The 21,995-nt window shown below is 31.3% G+C and overlaps 1 long non-coding RNA gene across 1 annotated transcript; it reads right to left on the reverse strand.

Annotated features, from left to right (window-relative positions):
* Positions 1 to 1,754: 1,754 nt before the first annotated feature.
* LOC149248895 (uncharacterized) lies at positions 1,755 to 2,705 on the reverse strand. Its single transcript, XR_016265792.1, has 3 exons — positions 2,476 to 2,705; positions 2,280 to 2,377; positions 1,755 to 2,037 (listed from the first exon to the last, which is right to left on the reverse strand). It is a non-coding gene; the product is annotated as an uncharacterized LOC149248895 (long non-coding RNA).
* Between the last annotated feature and the right edge of the window lie 19,290 nt (positions 2,706 to 21,995).

Genomic DNA, 21,995 nt, shown 5'->3' on the forward strand with positions numbered 1-21,995 from the left:
TCAATGCATGGGAGAAAAAGATCCTTTGATTCTCTCGTGGGAGAAATATGCTAATTATATGAAAAGTTAAAGCACCGTTGGAGATAAATACAGGGTTTAACAAAAAAAAGCTTTATGTAAAAGCGAGAAACTGCTAATATGAAAATATTATGTAAGAAAAGGTAGGAATATACCTATTGGAAGGATGAAGAGGCTATTGAACCTCTGAGGGATCAATTTTGGAAATTCATCTTAGCTCGGGGGAACTGGTGGTTAGTTCATGGTTGGGTGGAGATAGTGTACTCATTCAGTGCTTTCTCCAAAGTCTAGTTAGAACTTTTGTTCATTTTCATTTGATTGAGTTATAGTTGATGGTATGGTTAATTTGGAAAAGCATGCTGTCATTAACAGTTAGATAATATCGTACTACATCTACTTTTTGTGCCTAAAGTATTATGTTTATACTAATCGATAAGTATACGCTGATTGAGCATTTAGTTTGGGGTGCATGCTGAGTGTAACATTTTAAACAGTTCATGTCTGGAATTATGTTATGTTTAACATGGTGAGTGGCTTCAAGACATGGTAGAGGACATAAAATTCCATAGAAATCCTTATTTCTCTTTAGCTGTGAGTATATACATAGGCTAGTTAGGATTACAAATCTCCCCAACAGATAAATTTTAATAAGAAGAATTACAACCTGTAGGATTAATTAATTTGAGAATATGAAAAATTTTGTATTAAATTTCATGTTGTGTTAAAAGACAAATTTATATATCATTAAATTTACCTTAATCTTTATGGTTGTTTCTTGATGTTTTCCTTTGGGTTATTTTAAGAAACAGTTTATGATCCTCTATATCTCTCTATGAGGTAATCCTAGAACTCTATCAGAGATGAGACTCCTCTTATTTCCTCGATAGAGGGGATTAGTCTACATATACATCATCGGAAGGTAGTGGACGAGGTCAGGAAAATCCTGTAAAAAGTATAGGAAACAAACATAATAGAGGGAAGGCTTATGGGATGGGTTGATAAACCTCCTAGCTTAGAAATTGATAGCTATTGATTTAGTTAAAGAAGTGATTCTATATGTTGTAATAAGAAAAAACTGACGTAGTATCACTGTCTCTGCAGTTATAAACTGTCAACAAAATAACCATGGGTAGCTGCTTGTAATTAAGAAATATGCGGCTAGAATGTAAATACTTAGATATGCATCTTTTCATTTCATTCAAATTAACATACTGACATATATCAAACGAACATGATAAAATGTTATAGATCAACTATGAATAGAGAAAATATTTTGGAGAACCAAGTAAACTATACAGTAATTAGCACTTAGAACATTCCTACAAATATATATATATATATAGCAAGAAGGTATGATACTCTTCTCTAATGAAACTAGGAACATGACAATAATTTTGGAAAAATTATGACACTGTACAACAACCAACACCATGACATAATTCATAACCAACATTCAATTAATTCCATAGTGACAGCTCCATTGCTATCACAAAATGAAGTTCGTGGGTTAAATGAAATTATTAGTCAACAATTCTGTTCTTGTAAACATTAAACAAGGAGTCCTCGGACCTTGGAACTCCTACATATAGAAGAGTATCAGAAAAATAACTGCTAATGAAAACAAAAAAAAAAAGAAATTCTAAAATAGTCAGGCACTCTGTCATAGGATGAGAATCTTGTCTTACTAATTTAAAAATTGAGTTTGGGGTTTTTCTGTCCTCCATGTTGCTAGGTAGCAACACAGAAGCTAACATTTATAGCTTGGAGTGATTATGACAAACAAACCCTGAAATGTGTACTGACAAAATTGGAGGCAACCCAACAACCATTAGGAAATTTGAGGTTATAAACATACACTTCATCCACACACTCGTTAACCCAAATCAAAATTGCATTATTTGACATTCTGGAGTGGAATGATCAAGGGCCACCCACTGGTGAAATGGAGGACCCGTTAGGCATTGAGGACCCCCAAAACCTTTAGGGAATCGACGAAAGAAAAGGAGACCGTTAGTGTACCTGTGCATTCAGTAAGGAAATAGGTTAAATTAGGTATGATTTAGGAAAACATTGATGTATTTAAGAAAATAAGTGACTGTGGAAGAGGGAAAGGCGCTAGTGCCAGATTACTTGCTGCATTTCAACTGGGGTTTGAGCTCCATTTCTGTTGTTACAATGGCCAGAAGTTTAGTACAAAAAAAACAAAAATAACCCCCACAACAGGCGTGTTATAAGGTAGAGTTAACTGAGCACCATGTTACCTGGAGTAAGAGGATGGTGTTACACTTCTGCAACAGAGAAAACAAAACTTTGGCCACCTCGATCTTCTCCAGGAAGAAATATGGAATATATACTCCACCTATATAACCCAAAAAATATAGAGCATAAGATTGAAACCCTACTCTGCACCTTGAAAACCCGATAACACTCTGGAGGAAGCAACGAAAGGTTGTTTACCTGAGGGTTCTGGAGCATAACTCCACATCGTAGATAAGACCCAATGTAAGAACTGGTGCATTGAGAAGTAGCCTTGGTAAGCGGTCGAGACCTGGCATAAGAACCCTCCACCGAGAACTAGAGTTTTTGGAAGAAAGGACCAAGAGAAATTGGACAATAAACCAATTCAACAGACCTATGTGCATGAGTTACTTGGTTGCATAATTTTTCGAGTTGACTGTCACGGAAACTGTCATGACCTCGAACCGTCGTCAATAACCATGTAGAAAATATCACTCCATGAAATAAAGGGTTTAGTGGGTGTAAGAAAATGAGGGAGCACCAGTCACATAGTGGAATAAAACACTTAGACATGGCAGAGCGAAGACGAAAGCGGAAGGAAGAATGTTGAACGTGGAAGAGTAGGTATATGGAAACCTTAGGTAGGGTTTGAAACGACGATTTACACCATTTGATGAACAAGGCGCATTCACCACCGTTCAAATTCCTCAAGATGGGAGACAACATGTGAAGTCACATGGCGCTGCTGAGATGGAGGGAGAGAATTGTTCTTGTGTATGGTGGAGTTTGGGTCTTTGTTTACCATGGAATGAGAGCAGTGAAAAGGATGGGGAGTTATAACGACAAGAGGGATAAATCACTTACATTATTTCAGCATACCCTTTTGATCTCATAAACCTTGTGATGTGCTCAGGGTAGTATGCCAACAAGGGTGTGCAGTAAGGAGATGCACACATTATATGAAAACCATTGTTATTGAGTAATTAAGGAAAGGGTATTACTGCCCAAACTAAAACCTTAGAGAAATTATTCAGGTATAAGAAGAAGTAAAATGAAATGACAGTGAGGCTAACTATATTATGTAATGTGATCACCCAAACTTACGTCAAACATAGAATAATGTACGTTTCATTTAACAAATTGATTACCATAGATGGAGCATGTAAAAAAAATATATTGCGTGTGTGACATCGACGTTTGGTATGATTGGAAGTATAATGTTTAATCCATTTATATTTGAACATATTGGGTTAATGAAATTAGTTTTTAGAGAACTTTTTCTTGGTATTATTTATTGTAGTGGAGACTAAAAAGCTTTTGAAGATAAGAATTATTTATATTATTAAATCATTCTTTGAGTTGATGATATATTGGGTGCAGGCGATGTATACTAGTTTGGGTGGAATCTGTTAAAAAGTAGTGCTATGCAACTGTGAATAATTTTGACTCATGGAATGTGTAGTTGTGCAATTATCAATATCATTGCAGCAACTTATAGAAGAGGAAGAGACCAATAATCACAAATTAGATTGTACTAATAAAGAAGAGAAAAAGAAAAAGATTGAGCAGTTTAAATGCAATTTCCATGTGAGGTGTATTAGTCACAGCTTAAATTAATGAAAATGTTGGTGTTGTTGCATGCAATATCTTTTTTCAAATACAAAGAACATTAAATGAGTGTCAAAGGGAAACGTGAAAAAAAATTGCATGATTTAAATCATAAATTTGTTGATTCACTAGGCCTCATGTGACAAAGTATTTTCACAAATTATAATGGTAAAATCAGAAAATATTACATGTACCTCTAAATGTCATAGTCATTTCTCCCATCTATGTCTACTAGAAATATTTATTCCAAGATGAGCAGTTGTAGAAGCTTAGATTATTGCATTTTTAGTCAATTTTGGTGCAATATATTTCACTCAAATTGAAACATTTACTAAAGTACATATGTAATATAATGTAGTTATAGTAATATGATTACATTTGAGCAATGGTTTTTATTAACAATTTCTTTAGTCATGTGAAATTAGAATGTTATTTGTTATTTAAGACATATTATATAATGATTTCAATGTCTAGAAAACAATATGATACAAAGCCACAATGGCCACCGTTCACCATTTTTATTTGCATCGGATAAATTAAAAAAAATAAAATTACTCCACTAGCACTAAATCCAATGTTACTTTGTCTTTGTACACAAGCCCTGTGTACCTTGCATAAATTGATGGATGAATTTCTATAAATGATACTATTAATAATTCAAATAATTCTACTTTTGAAACCACTATGGTTCTCATGTGTTATCATTCTAATTATGTCAATCTCTTAATAATCGATGTCCGATCACGAATACAACTGAACTATGTATAAGCAATGCATCGAGGCAAAGTATATAGAACTGATGTCACTAATTTTATTGTATCACAAATCATAAAGAGACAATTTACATAAACTAATTCTAAAGTCATATATATAGCAAAAAATACTAGAATTTTTATGACAATAATTTTCGTAGTTGTTTGTGCAAAAAACAACATTTTGTATTGTGTTTTACTAATCAAAGCACATAAAGTGTCTCTTTGGTGCTTCTTGCTACATAGAGATATCAATTATTATTTTTTCTAGTTGTCACTTTTTCCATTAACTCCATGCATTGCTTTTGTCCACCCATTATGTCTTGGCTTTTTCCCCATATGCACACACTAGCTATGGTAGTCACTCCAAATGCTATGTTGTGCATATGTCAAAAGACTACAATGTTCATGTGTTAACCATAGTTATGCTCGATCAATTGCAAGTGCATTGATCTGCACCAAATATGAAAGAAAAAATACTACATTATGCTAAGAACCTAAATACTTTACATTTTATTTGATACCATAATGTCTTTATAATGAAGCGCTAAATTAGTAACTTAGACATGGTGAAATTGATAGATTTATAGTAATAAACTTTTGAATATGTTTATTACTTCAATAAACTTTTGAATATAATTATTATTTTAAATAGCTTTATGCTTGTTGTTTTAAATTAAAGTTGTTTATTATACACGTCTATATTGTAATTGTTTTTTGAATCTAATGTTTCATTTCTATTTGGTTTATAAATTTTGAAAAAAAATTACAAAATTCGTCTATTTTTTTTTTACAAAATTTTACAAAACAAATATAGTTTTTTGAAATTTGTTAAAAATATAGTAACACTTTTATTGGTATTATTTTAAATTCCTATATAAATAGCTTTAGTTCTAAATTATATTTCGATTGCAAGAATGCAATCTTCAAAATTCCTTTGCCCACTTCCTCTACTTCTTTGTCACATTGCTAGGTACTCATTTTCAGAGCATTCCCAAACAAAAACTAAGAAAAAAATATAGTCACAAAGACAACTAAGAATACATAATATATAGAAGGTCTAAAAATATTCTACTAGGACACTTGGTAATTGAACATTCAATGGGATCCATGCTCTTAACACTATAAATCATTGTCACATTTGGATGACTTGTCATATTGTCTCAATAAACTTGATGAAATGAAAAATAGTTTTGTGTTGAATCGATCAAAATTGCAAGAAATTGATCAAAAGTTATTTACATTCAATTTACACATTTAGAGAATTTCTTCTATTATCCTGGTGACTGCCTATTTGACTCATTTGTTCTTATTCTTCACTTTCTCTATAATTTAACTGAAATACGACATGGGATTGTAAACCACTTCTGGCATTTCTTGTCTCATGGACATGATGCTTCTTTGCATTCATTTCATACAAAATTGACTCCTAAATATCTTCAATATCTTCATCATGTTGATGATCGTGAAATTTACTTGCAAGGATTGTCTACACCTTCTTCTATTTCTGCTCCATCTACAATTAGCTTATGGGGGGATGTGTTCTGTATCAAATGGTTCTCCAAACGGTTTTTAGTTCCAGTCAATGTTTGGCTATTTACAAATGTCCAAGCATATCTATGGTTCAATCCAGACATTCATGGCTATCAATATAATATTTTTCTACATAACCAAAACCTTGCATGTGGAAATTTTGAACCACTCCTGTTACATAGCACAATAGATATTGTAGCTCCAATAGATAAATAAATTGACTCATGAATTTGTCCATACCAATTCTCACGTGGACACTTTGACATATTTTGAATTCAGAAAATCTTATTTGAGAAAGTCTTCTTGATATATTGAAAACATTTTAATGACCACCATGACTCTTTATTTGAGTCTATTTGTACACTTGCACCATGGTTTTATATGTCTAATATAAGAAAAACATTTGCACAAAATTTTTACAATTGTTTCATTTACAACGACATTAGAGCCATCAATTGATTAAAAGAATACTCGAATGCAAGAAACATTGAGCAAGAGTAGTGTATCAATATTTGGAAAGATTATATTATAAACTTATCAATTTGATATGCATATGCACATATAGATAAAAAAGGTTTTGCAATACAATGGATATGTGAACTACTTGATGTTAACATATATATGTGAAATACAGAAGAAAAAAATATTTCCTTGAGATTCTATTAATTAAACACTTTCTCCAAATTCTTGTACCTTATGCATCTACCAATATCGACATCACATGCACATTTCCATGCACTTCTACAAATTCATAATTTTGAAGATATTGACCACAATGACAAGAAATCGAAAGTGCTCCAAAGAATCTCGAAAGAGAAACTTGCAAGTCAATTCCAAGTGTACCTTGTAGATATCTTGTTAGAAAAGCATGTAGGTTTACTAGATCTTGTGCTCAACTAAACCATTTGTCAATTGACAATGCAATATATATAAAAAAAAGTAGTTGAAGTATCGAAGGATTTCACATCATCAAATTAGGAAAATAATCCTTTTTTAATGGGTACACAAAATAATAAAGAAGTTTCTCCTTCTTTTCCAATGGATATAGTAACCGATATACTCACTTATATCAGTTGAAATCTACAATATGAGCACAAGGTTCTCTAATACAAAAGGAAAAAAAGCGACATGTAAAGTCAAATAAAGAAATGAAGGCATATTTACAATCAATCCAAGAGATATCTACATATGCATGTTGCATTTGTGAGAAATTTTCCTTTGGAAAGGACATAAAATGTATTGACAAACTCACATTATTGACTATTTTCTATTTGATGCCTGCATCAAAATTAAAAGCTATAAAACTCAATGAAGAAATATCAAAATCTTGTAATAATGCAATACTCAATGAAAAAGTTCCTACATTTGGATCACCTCTTCATATTCGATGAAATGAATAATTGATCTTCGCTGCATAACTGACATATTCGGAAGAGATATTAGTGGCACCAAGAATGTATTCTTCACAAATAAGATAATTTGGTTATAAAATATCACGAATTGGATTAACAGGAACAATCATAAATGTTCCTTCCAGTCTAGATTCAATTGGAGATAGTGATGACAAGATGACAATGGGAGTTATGCTAAAAAGAAAAATCGAATACAAGAATGCTTATCTGTCTGGAAATATCCAACCCAAAAAAGTGATATTCGCATTACATGACTTGTGCAAGAAATCTCTATACAAAATTAAACAAATAGTAATTAACGATGAATGGATTTTTTTTAATTTTTTTTATCAAAGTAAGAAAAATTATCAAAATGATAGTCCAAAAAGGAAGGAACTAGACTCACCAAATGTAGATAGTGATCTAGAGCTAGACACTGAAACACTTGTACATCGTTATTTAGAGGCCCATCTCATCCATGATATTGATACAAGAATAATACAGATTGCACCTTATGAATGGTTTCATCCCCTATCCATTTTTCAAGACAAATTCTCTGAAGAACTAAACTTCCTGACATTGTTCTTTGGATCAAGTCATACTAGTTATGTTATGAATCTCTTTTCCTATCAAACAAATTCACAATGGGAACTATTGCACATGTCTGGTGACTTAAAACACATATTACAAACATATATTTTAAAATAAATACGCATTTTTATAAGACAGGTTTCTAATTGAACCTGCATTTCTATTTGCAAAGGAGAAGTGAAAGGACAAAAATTAGTCGCTAAAGATGTCAAAAATAAAAGAAATCTTAAAAAATGATTAAAATCGCAGATTTCATATCAATGTTTAATGAGAATTCACACATCCCCTTACCATTTTGATCATTTATGAAAATATATCTTTGCAATGATACGACAACTTGTCCCACCAAATTTCTTTGTCACATTCGCTAGTGCTAAGCATCTTTTGGATTCATTGGTAAACACACTAAAAATACAAAGCACCGAGTCTATAACAAATCGAAAAAAGAAATTTGATGACGAATGCATTGACACATTGACCAAATGTCAACTAGTCATTTGTAGTCGATATTATAGTCATAGAATCTCGTCACTACATTCCTTGCTAACAAAAACCAGTGAATTATTTGGTTAAGTGCAAGATTAGTTTTTTATCACAGAGTTCCAATGTAGAGGAATAGAGCATCACTATGGATTACTTTGGATTCAATATGCGCCGATATATCAACCATACCCTAATCTTAGTGTCATAACTTTCATTTATCAGTATTTGACTTCTAATTCAACAATATTGTTGAATCAAATGATTCAATTTCAAACTCATCAGCACACCAGAACTTACAAAAAACATAAAAATTCTACTTGTAGATTTGGTTTCCTTATTCCACCATTCGATGAAGCTTGTATCTTAGACCCTTTGTGAAATGGAAACAATGATATCCAAGAAATCAAAAAGAAACTTTCATTTCTTCTATAGAAAAAATTGTATTAAAAAACCATAACGTTTAACATGTTTTTAGATGATCTTGGAATTACAAAACAAGAATACATCATGCTCCTATGATTTTGTATTACTCGGCCAATTGTGCTACTCAAAAGAAATCCTTGCAATGTGTGGATAAATGTATTTTAAAAAAGAATCATTTTTTTGTGGCAAGAAAACACAGATGCATAGTTCATTTTAGATGCATATGCTGAAACAACATATTTCAGCTCTTATATGAAGAAAATGTATTGATCCACGACAACTGCCTGTAAAAAGATTTGAGAAAATTGCATATCTTCTTGAGACAACAAAATTGAATAAATTTGTAAACTTAGAAACAAATTTCTAATGATGCAACAAATTTCAAGTCAACAAGCAGTCCACTTTGCTCAATAATTTCCTTTGTATTCAAGTTCTAGGAAAACAATTTTCATTAACATTGCTCCAACTCAAAAATAAACATATGTTCTAAAAAGACCTATCTTGTTACAACAAGAACCTGATAACTCTAAACATATTGTTTGCTTGAAAACCATTGAAAGATATGTTGCATGACTTGCTGCCCTTGAGCAAGATTTCTTGGATGAATATGTTTCCTCTTATTCAATCACAAAAACAACAATAGAAACAAGAAAATGTCCATGTGTCATAAAATTCATTGGATGCAATTAACACATGGACTGAAAAAACCATTATATAGAAAAAAATGATGCTCTACATCCCATGAAAAGAGTATGAATACAAATTAAAGAAAAACTTTGAAAGACGGGATGAAGCATACTTTTCGCATAAACAAATTGTTGACGTCGTTGAAAAATATTTTTCTCATTTAATGACACCATGGGGTGATATTGAAACTTCTTCTACCACAATTGCATCCCAAAATGATGAAATATTTATGCTTCACCTCCCATTAGAATATGACAATAGGGATTAATCCAATGAAAAATATTACTTTCAGAATGACCTGCAGAAGAAAATGCAATTAAAAAACACTCAAGCTAAATATACAAAAAATAATGAATTCCTTAAGCATCCATTTGTTTTGGACACATTAGCATATCATGAAAGTATGAGACAATTAAATCAAGAGAAAAAATCAATAATCAAACAAATACTTACATGGAAAAAGAACAATTCAGGTAAGCACCTCTATTTGTTCATCACCGAAGGTGTAGGTACACAAAAGACATTCACTGTACAAGAGCTTTAACATGCACTAGTGTGTGTTTATAACAAAGACTTACAAAGTGTCCCCTTGAAGAAAAGGGTCTAATACTTGTATTCACTGACAAAGCTCCATATATTTCACATGGTATCAAAATCCATTCAACTTGTCATTTGCCACTTTCACCATGTCACATGGTCCCCTTGGCTTATAACACGCTTGGTATGTTGAGAAAATAATATGAACAATTTAATTTTTTGTTGATAGATGAATATTGATTAATTCGCTCTCGATTTCTATATAACATTGACAATAAACTTTATGAAATCATGCACACTCCATCTTCCCCATTTGGGAACCTTGACATAATATTTTGTGGTGACCTATGTGAAACACAACATGTACATGATTGTTGGATTTTTGAGCAACTATTGTTATACATCATTTTGTCACGTTAGGCAAATCATCATCAAATTGGATCTCTCGCCATCCATCCAAGTGTCATGAAGCACTCCCTTACAAGTCAACAACTTATATACCTTGAATAAAGTCAAAATTCTTGGGAACATGGTCCATAAACCCACTTTTAGTCTCCTGTGTAGTTTCCTAGCAACTTGTTGTGCATGCGCAATTACCGACATTGACCCCTCCACAGATATGGGCTATGTCTACCAATAAAAAGTGCACACATGACTCAATAAAAAAGTAAAAATAAAAAGTGAGATCTAGAAGCATTGTTGGGCGTATCATTCCTAACAGAAATCCTCATACTCATGTTTCTTTGAGCCTAACCTCATTTTGATGGAGCTAATCCCATTCTTTAAGGAACCCTTATCTCCCTTTTATTGGATCTCATCCTTGGACTAAGGATCTCAAACTACTTCCTTTTGGCCTATTAATGAAGCCATAGGTGGGGAAGTTAAGAGGAGGCTGTTGAGAATAATTTTATGTTGGATAAATTAGGTTGGAGAGGATCGAGATCGATGGAAGGAACTTCACAACATCAAGACACAGGTTTTTTAGCTCTTTTATGTTTATGAAATTAATACAAACAAGCATTTCTTCTCACTGCATTGTTCAATGGATTAATTGATGAATTCAATGGATGGTTTATGTTATTTATGTTTTTCGATCAGAATGATTTTTGTTACTGTTGGGTGCAGGAATTACACTTAAGAAAACTCCTCAACACTTAATTTGTCAACTCAGGGGATTCGTAAACTTAGAGACGAAGCATAGGAAATGCCATAGATGGTATGGATCTTTCTAATATAAATCCCTACCTTCTTTAAAAGGAAAGATTGCAGAATCAAAATAAGAAGAGAAAAAGGCAACTTGAACCATCAAAATAATCTAAGACTGGAACAAGGAAGAATTCATTTGCAAGAGGGAATTAAAGATAAATGGCAATCACTCTAGCTAATTATTGCTTAACTACTTAGTGTGTGTTTTCCTTTAGTAGAGACACTTAGCAGTCTCATCAGATGGGCCCTTCAAACTTGCTCCATTAGAGATTTCCTTCTTGCACTAATCTATCTTGTACTATCGCAGTCTTCTTGCACTAGTGCAGGAACAAAGATTTATGTAGAAGGTATAAATGGTGTCTTTACTAAAGCCTTTTTACTTCCTGCAAGGCTTGAACTTTTCCAGGTTCAAAGCACTCAGATCTCGTGGCAAGAAACTAGTTCTTGCACCAGATTAGAGCTTCTTACACTTAGCATTTAATTCTTAAAATGAGTGCTTAGTTACTGCAAGTGCTATTATATTGTTAAATCAAATTTCACACATAAAAAATGAATGTTTCTGATCTTGACAGAGTATAGAAATAAAGAAACAATCCATATACATTTATCCTGTCATAAAGTGTTTAATGAAAGAAAGAAAATTGCAGGAAGTAGACTAGAAAGGCTTGCTGCATTACACCAACGTGCACTGGTGCAGGCTCATTTCTCTTGCTTGGACCAGGAGGGGAAAACCAACCAAACAAAATTGCAGAAAAGGAAATATCACACCAATGTGCATTGGTGCAGGTTTATTTATCCTGCTTGGACCAGGCGGGGAAAATCAATCTGAAATTAGGTGTAGGAAAAGGAAATTTAGCTACTTCACACAACAGATCAGCTTTCACTCAGACATGAATGCATGTGCTTGAAATTAAATCACACTTGACAATATAAACACAAATTACAAGAAATAGGAAATAGGGTAAATGTGTTGGGTTGGCTGGAACCTAGCCAACTAGCACGTTTCCCTTTCAAACAAAAACATTGCTCAGTACTTTAATCAATTCATCAGCTTCAAATACAAAAATACGATTTATAAAACATGAGGCGGAGCTCCCTTTTTATTAATTCACTGAGGCAAGTACATGCATTAATACATTGTCCAGCCCAGATTCGGGCGATAACAAAATACAGCAACCTGTTACCACCTCTCTGGCTGTGTCTCTGTTCTATACAAAAACTTCTATCAAAAAATCCCCTCGTCCTATTTACATTCTTCATTATATAGATCCTTGGCCAAAGGCCAAAATAGATCATTTAACCAATTACATAACCAACTATTGAATTTAGCTTTTCGGCCTTCAAAATTAGACAGTTTAACAAAACTGGCAGTAGCCAATCTCCAGTTGTTCGTTCTTCATAAATTCAATCTCGGCTGCCTTTGGATCGATCTTGTTGTCGTGGCTGAAGCTCGGATGCCTTTAGATCGATCTTGCTATCGTGGCCAAAGCTGATCAAAACGAGGCGGTGATCAAGGAGGTTTAGATCTACTACAAGGATTTGTTGTACTAGAAACGTTGCAAGATCTGATCCTGCACTAGGACCAGCGGTCACGGTAAGTACTTTGACTACCAAGTAAACGTTGGAGATATCGATAAGCTACAAAGAGTGATTATAAGCAAGAAACCATGTAATAAATGATTAATTAATGCTAAGTTGAATTAAAAGTATGAAAAATAAAGTTTATACGAAATATGTCATCGTTCTTGGACTGGTGCAAGATGAGGGTGTATAAGAGAGGTAAAAAAATGGTAAATGGTTATGATTTAGAAAGGGGAAAATGGAAAAAAGAGAGCAAATTAGGGGGCTAACAGTTACTACTCTCCTTGATCACTAGTTTTAATTATCAAATCATTTATGCTGCATATGCCTTTGACCCTTTTTTGTTTCTGTGTATAGGTCTGGATTCACGCATGGTGATCCAAATGAAATTTTTTTTCCATTGACCTATTCCACTTGGATCCCCACCACTGTCTCTTTCAAATTTTTAATTTCCTTAATTGTAGCACAATTTAATATTTTTGGTATTTTTTTAGGTCCTGAACTTTCAGAGCCATTTTGAGGCCCTAAACGACGTTTTTTGGGAAAAGAAGGGCCCACATTGATTGTAGTTTAATCTTCACCACTAGGAATTTGTTATCATCAAATAGATCTTTATAACGAGGTATTTTTCATGTCAAACATAGATCATATGCCAAAGTTACAACCCCAGGAAATTGATGTACCAATTTACCCAAGCGGGGTCCATAGTCTTTGCATTTCATCTCCTCGGGTTAGAGTTTTGGATTTTTAGGGATTTCCATTGTTTCTAACCAATAAATGGGCCCACGAGCCTTATTGTAGCACAATTCAGAGGCATGTATCCACCACATCTCTTCTTCGAGATAACCTAAATTGCCCGAGCTAGTCTTAATTCCATTTTGTTTGTAAGCATATTTCAGTATTTGATATTAATAAAATGAAGTGTCATTTCTGCTGCATCTCTATATTTATGGTTATATCTATAATTTTTTCCATTCTTGTTTAATTTTATGTCACATGGATAAGTTGCATTGAAGCACAAAGGGGGATCTTCATCAAGCATGTCGTAATAAGGTATGAATTTTCTTTTCTTACCTTGTTAGCTTATGATTCAAGAAAAGATAGATTTAGGGAAGGAATTAGCTTGATTTTTTATTTGTTACTATGGTTCTTTGAATTCTAGGGAGATCGCTCTTGTCCGCAAGAGGGATTTTTCCACATAACAACCATGTATTAAAGGAACTACGTTTCCTTCTAACTTCTGGAAAGAAAATGTGAAAACTTATGAACTAAAAAAAGCAATGTGACAAGACAATCAAGAGTTTGTATCCATCTTAAACATAATTAGGACATGTTCGCATATTTATGATGATCTTGCATTTTTGAACAAACATTATTATAGATGTGCACAAAATAATCCAACCCTTCCATACATCTTCTACTTAAACAAGAATGTACATGAACATAATGAAAAAATGTTGTCTCTTATAAACAAAGAAACAATTATATTAAAAACATATGATAGAAAAATTGGATCAACAAATACAAATCTAAAGAAAAACAACAAAATGCAGTTACCATTTACCATTATGCTTAAAGAAAATACTCTTATTGAACTAATTGCTAGAAACTACAATATTCAGGATGGGATGGTCAATGGTGCTGAAGCAACTTTGAGAGAATCCATGACATTTGAAAATGGCGTAACTTGGATTGAATTTTCTGATCAAATTATTGCCACCATTCAACAAAAAAAAAATGGAACATTTGTTCAAAGACAGAATAATGTCTACGTCAATACTTATTACTAGAGTTTGTAGGAATAACGAATCAAACATCAAAATTAGTTTTACAAGTGAACAATTCCCTATTCAATTGGCATGTGCATGAACTATACATCGATCACAACGATTGACAGTGGAAAAATTGGCTTTTTGCTGAAAAGGAGTTAGGCACCATGGACTCTCCTATGCTGTACTTTCTTGTGTCAAAGCTATTAAATCCTTGTATTTTCTAAATAAATTGGTACATGGGAAATTTTCCCTCAATGACAAAGTTACTGTTGAGGCAGTTATACTTAGATAAAATGACTCTTATCAGCTTGAACATTGAATATATCAAAGTAAAACAAATGACGACTTTATAATATGTTCATTGAACATACGTAGTTTCTCCTTGCATTTTGAGGATATCATTGTTGACTATGATCTAATGAGGGCCCACGTTCTCTGTTTTCAAGAAACAAAAACAAAATCACCTCCATCAAATCCATTTTTTTCAAACAAATATCACTACATACATCTATACCACTTAGATGGAATTCTCACATACTACACAAAAAATATTGTAGTTGACAATCATTTCACTTATACAGGAAGCCAAATTGAATCGACAATTGCAACATTCTATTTTGAAAAAAAAAAACATTACACTTGCAAATATATACATTGCATGAAATACAAGCATTGAGGAAATAATTGATTTCATCATGTTCATTTTAGAGAACACATGAAACATATATTGAATTGTTCTTGTGGGTTATTTCAATTTGGACATGTTGCAAAAATAGCCATCAACAAAGAAAACTACTTTCATTTACGAAAATTAATGAATTGATTTTTCATACAAAAAAACAAGTAACTATAGCTCAATGTTATACCACTATTGGACAAACCTTTCAGTTAGTATTGTTTCTTTCCATGTCTTCGATGCTTATTAGACAGACCATCATACCATTTGTCTTACCATATCTTTATTGTCAGCTTGACTCATTTTGCTAATGTTCATGTCCTACAATTTCATTGTTCACTTGTCACAATACTTGTCACATTTGCAAATGTGCACCTTAGACAAATGCTTTGATCTTCAAACATTGAAAAAAAAAGGAGTTGTGAACAACAACAAACAACAAAAGAACAAAAAAATGCATATATCAAATTCGTGTAAGTCTTTGAACCATCAACATAAATATGTTTAGTTTGTCTTCCATAACAATAATTTTTTTATGTCATAATTACCATGGAATTTACACATTTTTGCTTTGACTTTGTGAAATTTTGTTCTATATACTGAATGCCATTATTTTCTTTAGTTTCCAGTCCATGTTTCATTATTTATTTTCCAACTGCCTTTGAAAAAAAAAAACATGGTTTTATAGCCATAGCAATTCTTAATAACACATTCCAAAAATGAACATTATGTGTAATTGTCAATGAAATCTATAAAATAGTTTTTTATTGTAACTTATGCAAATTTACTACATAGAAACCAACAATGACTAATAGTAGTATAGAAATAGAGTACATAAACAAAAGCAAAAACAAAAAAGAGAAAAACTAGCTAGTGTCCATATAATGTCATGCTCATTTTACTTTTTGTTAATTCCATTTGTTCAATTGCCCATTTTCTTTACATGTCCATTTATTTTCCTTACATTCTATTTCCACAAAACAATATATATATATAATATATATATATATATATATATATATATATATATATATATATATATATATATATATAATGTACCACTATAGAGCATACATTGTTTTAAAAGTTCTCTATACACTTATTTCAGACTTAACCACTTGGATATCCATTTTCTGGCAGTAATTGGTCAAATCATTTACAACAACATCATCGAAACAACTAGCTCCAACCAACAAGCATTCGAAAATGAAATGGTGGAAGATGAGAATCCAAATAGGTTAGACTTTTGTTGCGCTAAATATTTGTATAGTCAAATGTCATATTTGCATTAAATAAATGGAAATGTTGGTTTAAGCATATTTTAAACAAACAAAAAACAATGGAACCAACACCCTCTTCAATCATTTAAATATGCCCAGGAGCATATGAAATTATTTTTGAAGGCGATATTTTAGCTATTTATGGGCCATCACAAACTAAAATCCCCAACTCACTTGAAAAGGCACGATTTATCCATGGTTATTTGGTTGATATCCGTGGTCAACTGGCTATCACAACGAACATGAGCAAAAGTCGTATAGAGCGTTTCCAAAACATGTTTACTATTGGAGGAAATGTTCGAATTATCAATTTTTTGACAAGAAACAAGGGAATTTATTAACGAGAAGATGAAAGATATTGTTTAGTGTTACATGACAAAACAATGGTTAAATAAATTACATAGGTTTGCCAAAAACATAGATACATACAATAGTACACAATCTTCTTGTTTCAAGTGATACATATGCAGTTGGTTCAATAGGAGCAATAGTGATAGGTTGTAAACATTATAACAAGCATCTCGAACTGAATATAAAATATGGTGAAGTTTCAGATGCCAATGCAATTACAAGTTTGTTGCTACAATAACCATACTTGCATTTTCACCAAAAGCTAATAGTTTCTTTCAAACTCCATTCTTGTATGTTTGTGTTCCATTGTTATCAAGCTAGCAATTATCTCATCATTTCTTGTGCAAATTGCTTAACAAAAAATATGCTATCTCATTCAGTTAAGCTTCTATTAAATGATAGGCATAGCACTGGTATAAAATGTCTAATTAGTTATTGAAAAAAGACTAAAATTTTCATATAAATGACCATTTTTCAGTCGGTTACCAATAGTGGGTAATTTACAGTATCTTAGAACGTGACCAACTTTTAGTTGTTTTTAGCTTAGTCACTATTAGGTTTTCTCAATTTTATCGTCTAGTAATATATTTAGTCATTAATTTGGTCATTAATTTAGTCGTTAATTTAATATTTAATTGGCACAATTAATGATGAAATAGAAAACAAAATATGCTACTATATGATCACACGAGAAAACCAATTAATGACCGAAGAAATATGACCAAAATGTTGGTCGCATTATAACAAACTGAAATTAGATACTAATAGTCATATATATGTAAGTTTTAGTCATCGTTTAAAACCAATTATTGACCACTGAAATATGAATAAATTTTTGTCATGTTATAAGATACTGTAAATTAGCTACTAATAGTCATATATATGCAAAATTTAGTCATCATTTCTAATCATAAATTTATCGTTGTATTGAGGCTTCTGTGATCCATATTAAGTTAATGAGAGATTTTTCGGCGTAAATCACAAGATATTTCATTTGTCGACGCGTTTCGAACCAGCTAGTGTGGTTCATCGTCAGGACAAGTTGAATGAGCAGATCAGGCTTTTCATGTTAAATAGATAGAGCAGATACTCCAACGGCTGAATTCTTAGACCAAGTAACGGCTACATAGATAACGGCTAGACTTGGTATGACCATTATATAATTAAAAATATAACCTGGGTAAGTTAGATTCTTATTAAAATAAGAGTAAATGGATACTTTTTAACCAATTAAAATTATGAATATATGCTTTTAAAAATAAATTATAACCTAAAATAGTTTGGGTTAATAGTTAGTTATAATTTTATTTTATTTTATTTTTTATTTTTTATTTTTTTTAATTATATAAATATGCATAAATATCCATATGTAATATTACTCACTTATAAGTCAAAGGGATTATCCCACAAACTAATAGTATTAATAATCTATTAAATTAATTTAAATTTTAAATAATAGTTATTTAAATAAGTTAGAGTAACTAGAGTAATATAATTATAATTACCATATTAGAAATATATAAATAAAATTATAAAATGAATCAATTTAAATTAAAGGTAAGTTATCCAAGTTGTTAAATTTCAATATTAGAAAAGTTAGTTAAAAGTAATAAATGCTAGGGTTTAATTATAATTATGATAATAGAAATAAATAAATAAATTATAAAATGAATCAATTAAAATAAAAATAAGTTATCCAAGTTGCTAATTTCAATAATAGAAAAGTTAGTTAAAAGTAATAAATGCTAGGGTAATATATAAAAAGAAAGTTATATAATTTTTAATTTTTAATTAAAAATGAGTGACAATTCATTTATAGTTCTATATATGATTAAAAATAAAATAGAAGGAATCCAATTCATTAGTTATTTAAAAGTTAGTTAACTAAATAAATAATAGAGTCATATAAGGGTTAAGAAGACAATTTCTTAATAGACAAAAATAAACAAAGAACCACCACACTAGCTGGTTCGAAACACGTCGACAAATGAAATATCTTGTGATTTACGCCGAAAAATCTCTCATTAACACAAATTTATCATTTACAATAAATAAAAAAATTGGTAGTTTCATATTCATTATATAAATGACTAAGTTAGTAGTTTATATTCATTTCATTTAATTTCATTATTAATCATTATAAATGACTAATTTAGTCATATATTCATTTTACTTCTCTTCATTGTTAATCAATATAAACTTCTAATTTAGTAGATTTATATTGATTTTATGTGTTCATTATTAATCAACATAAATTAATCTGTATGATTTTGTTACGAAATAAAAAAATGTCATATAATATGCATGTTCATCTAATATGAAAACAAAAAGTTACATATGTAATTTGAATATTAAATAATATCAAGTACAACTATAAATAATTTCAACCACATAAATTATATTATATGAAATGTCAAACATTACAATATGAGTTTCCAACTTAATATTGGCTGGACTATAATTTATACATAAAATATTGTTTCATGACTTCAAAACATTATCATTGTGTTCCCAAGTCATTTTAGGTGAATTCACCAAATCTAAAGACTTGACCATCAGTCTCTATGTGTGTGTCTCCCGCAAGGTATTGGCTTTAAGGGTATCACTAGACTATTTCTCTTCTCTCCTTTTTTTCATTTGTCGCTCCAGTGTTATTGTTCCCCTCTTTCTTCAACTCCTGCTTCTTACCATTAATACTAAGTTCGCCTTCTGAAAAGAAGATACAATGCAAAGTATAATACATGAAATATGATGAATACTAGAATAGAAACTAAAGTAGACTATAAAGGATTTATATGACATATACCTTAAAATCATCAATGTCAATACCACTTTTCCCAAGAAAAGCAAGAAACTCAAACTATTTTTATTCAATTGGGTGATAGTAGCCACTGTGTCACCAGATGACTTGTATAAACAAAGAAAATAAAACTTCACCATAGAAAAGAACACATTAAAAGTTCGCATCCAATAGTTGGAAAAAGTATTTAAATTTTCCCAAATATTTATTGTTCATTGACAATACTAATATCTACTTGTAGTAGAAAAGGGCATACATTGATTGAAAACGTGAAATATAAGCATACTTTCTTCTTAATATAAGACCATTAACATATTGGAATGTCAAAATATCAATGAATTTTTCATATCGAGCAATTAAATTTAAGGACTATATTAAGAAAATGAAGGAATCGATACACAAAAGCTATACATGCCTTTTTTCTGGCATAGAAAATATACATTGTCACTTAAAACAATTTTAAGATCTCCTCATGATGTGATCTAAATTTATGAAAAAATTATAAATCATGAAACTCGGGGGAAATTTACCTATGTCACTTCCATTAAATAGCTTCTGGAGCAAAGATGACTATCAACCAAGTCTACCACATGGATTAGTATCGAACCTAATACCACTGCAAGTACAATAGAAAGAAAATAAATAGCTGCAAATTGACAATCTAAAATGGATACACATATAAATAAGTGAGGAGTTAAAGTAGCATAATAAAGAAAGTCGTCAAGAGTCAAAAACATATGCAAGCTTCCTAAGCAATAGGTTCAAAGATCTATGTCATATAAAATTGTCTCTTAAAGTTGCCCAAGTATCAATGTTCAATAAGTAGCAAGTATTGCCATTCGAAATGAATATGTTCTAATATGTAATAGTCTCATACATTCTCCTAAGAGACTAACTCTACCCCATACTAATATGACATTTTGGGAAATTTCTTATGTTTCTAGTAAGTTCATGTGTGTAGATTAAAAACCACAAATTTTTATCTTATCTAAAAACCAAATTGACATCTCTGTAAAAATTTATAATAACATCAAATATTGAAGATAGTATTCTATCCTACCGTCGTGCCATCCTTCATTAGGTAATCATTACCATATATTTTCAACATTGGTTGCCTACCCACAACCACTAATTGGATGAAAGACATGAGGTTATTTGGAATTACCTTTGGATCTTCACCAATTTGGCTACTTGGGTGAGCTCCAACTAGGTTGAAGTAGCCCAGAAAAATCATTCTCTACTCTGGATCTGCCTTATAAATATCACAGTATATCTCTTCAAGGAAGAGATGAAGAAATAGTTGGAAAAGGTATTAATTTCTATAGCAACATGTTCTAGCTAACCACTAATAACGAAATTATTTTAACCGGAAAAAGATGGAAAAATCTACTCAAAAAAGCTTAATAGTTATTAAAATATCAATGGCACTCAACAATTGAAAAAATATATATGGAGATATAACTATTGGTGTGCACATCAAGTTGCTTTAATGGATCCATAGGGATTCATTGCAAAAAGTTAGAAGACTTCTACACAAGGAATTGCCTTGGCTTGTCCATAAACTGTAGTTGATGATGAAAAGACCATTTGATGAACATATTTCAGTAAAACATGATTACGCTTCAATTTAAATTACTAAAAATAATTTATGAAATTAACATCTTGTAGTGTTATAACTGAGCAACATACCACATAGATACCCATATCCTTGTATGGAACGTGCATACTAAAATCGATGACAATCATCCATAAATGAACATCAGACAAAACTAATATGCGTATCCTTGTATGAATACTAAAATGGATCAGAATAATCCCCAACCATCATACTCACTAGCATCAGCTTCAATAAAAACATTTTATATATTGATCTCAGAGCAGCATTGAAATGAGATATTATCCTTCCTTGTAATTTTAATTTGTTCTCTATTGGCCCATTTATTATGCCATTAGGGAGGAATTGGAAGCATCAAGATGATACACATATTAATTAGAAAAAATAACAACATATATTTTGAGATTCTACATTAGATTAAACATGTAACATTCACACAATCAAAACAGATGA

This window comes from Pinus tabuliformis, chromosome 7 (genome assembly GCF_031772625.1).
Source record: "Pinus tabuliformis cultivar Carrire ecotype Pingquan chromosome 7, CPIR1, whole genome shotgun sequence".
Taxonomy (NCBI): domain Eukaryota; kingdom Viridiplantae; phylum Streptophyta; class Pinopsida; order Pinales; family Pinaceae; genus Pinus; species Pinus tabuliformis.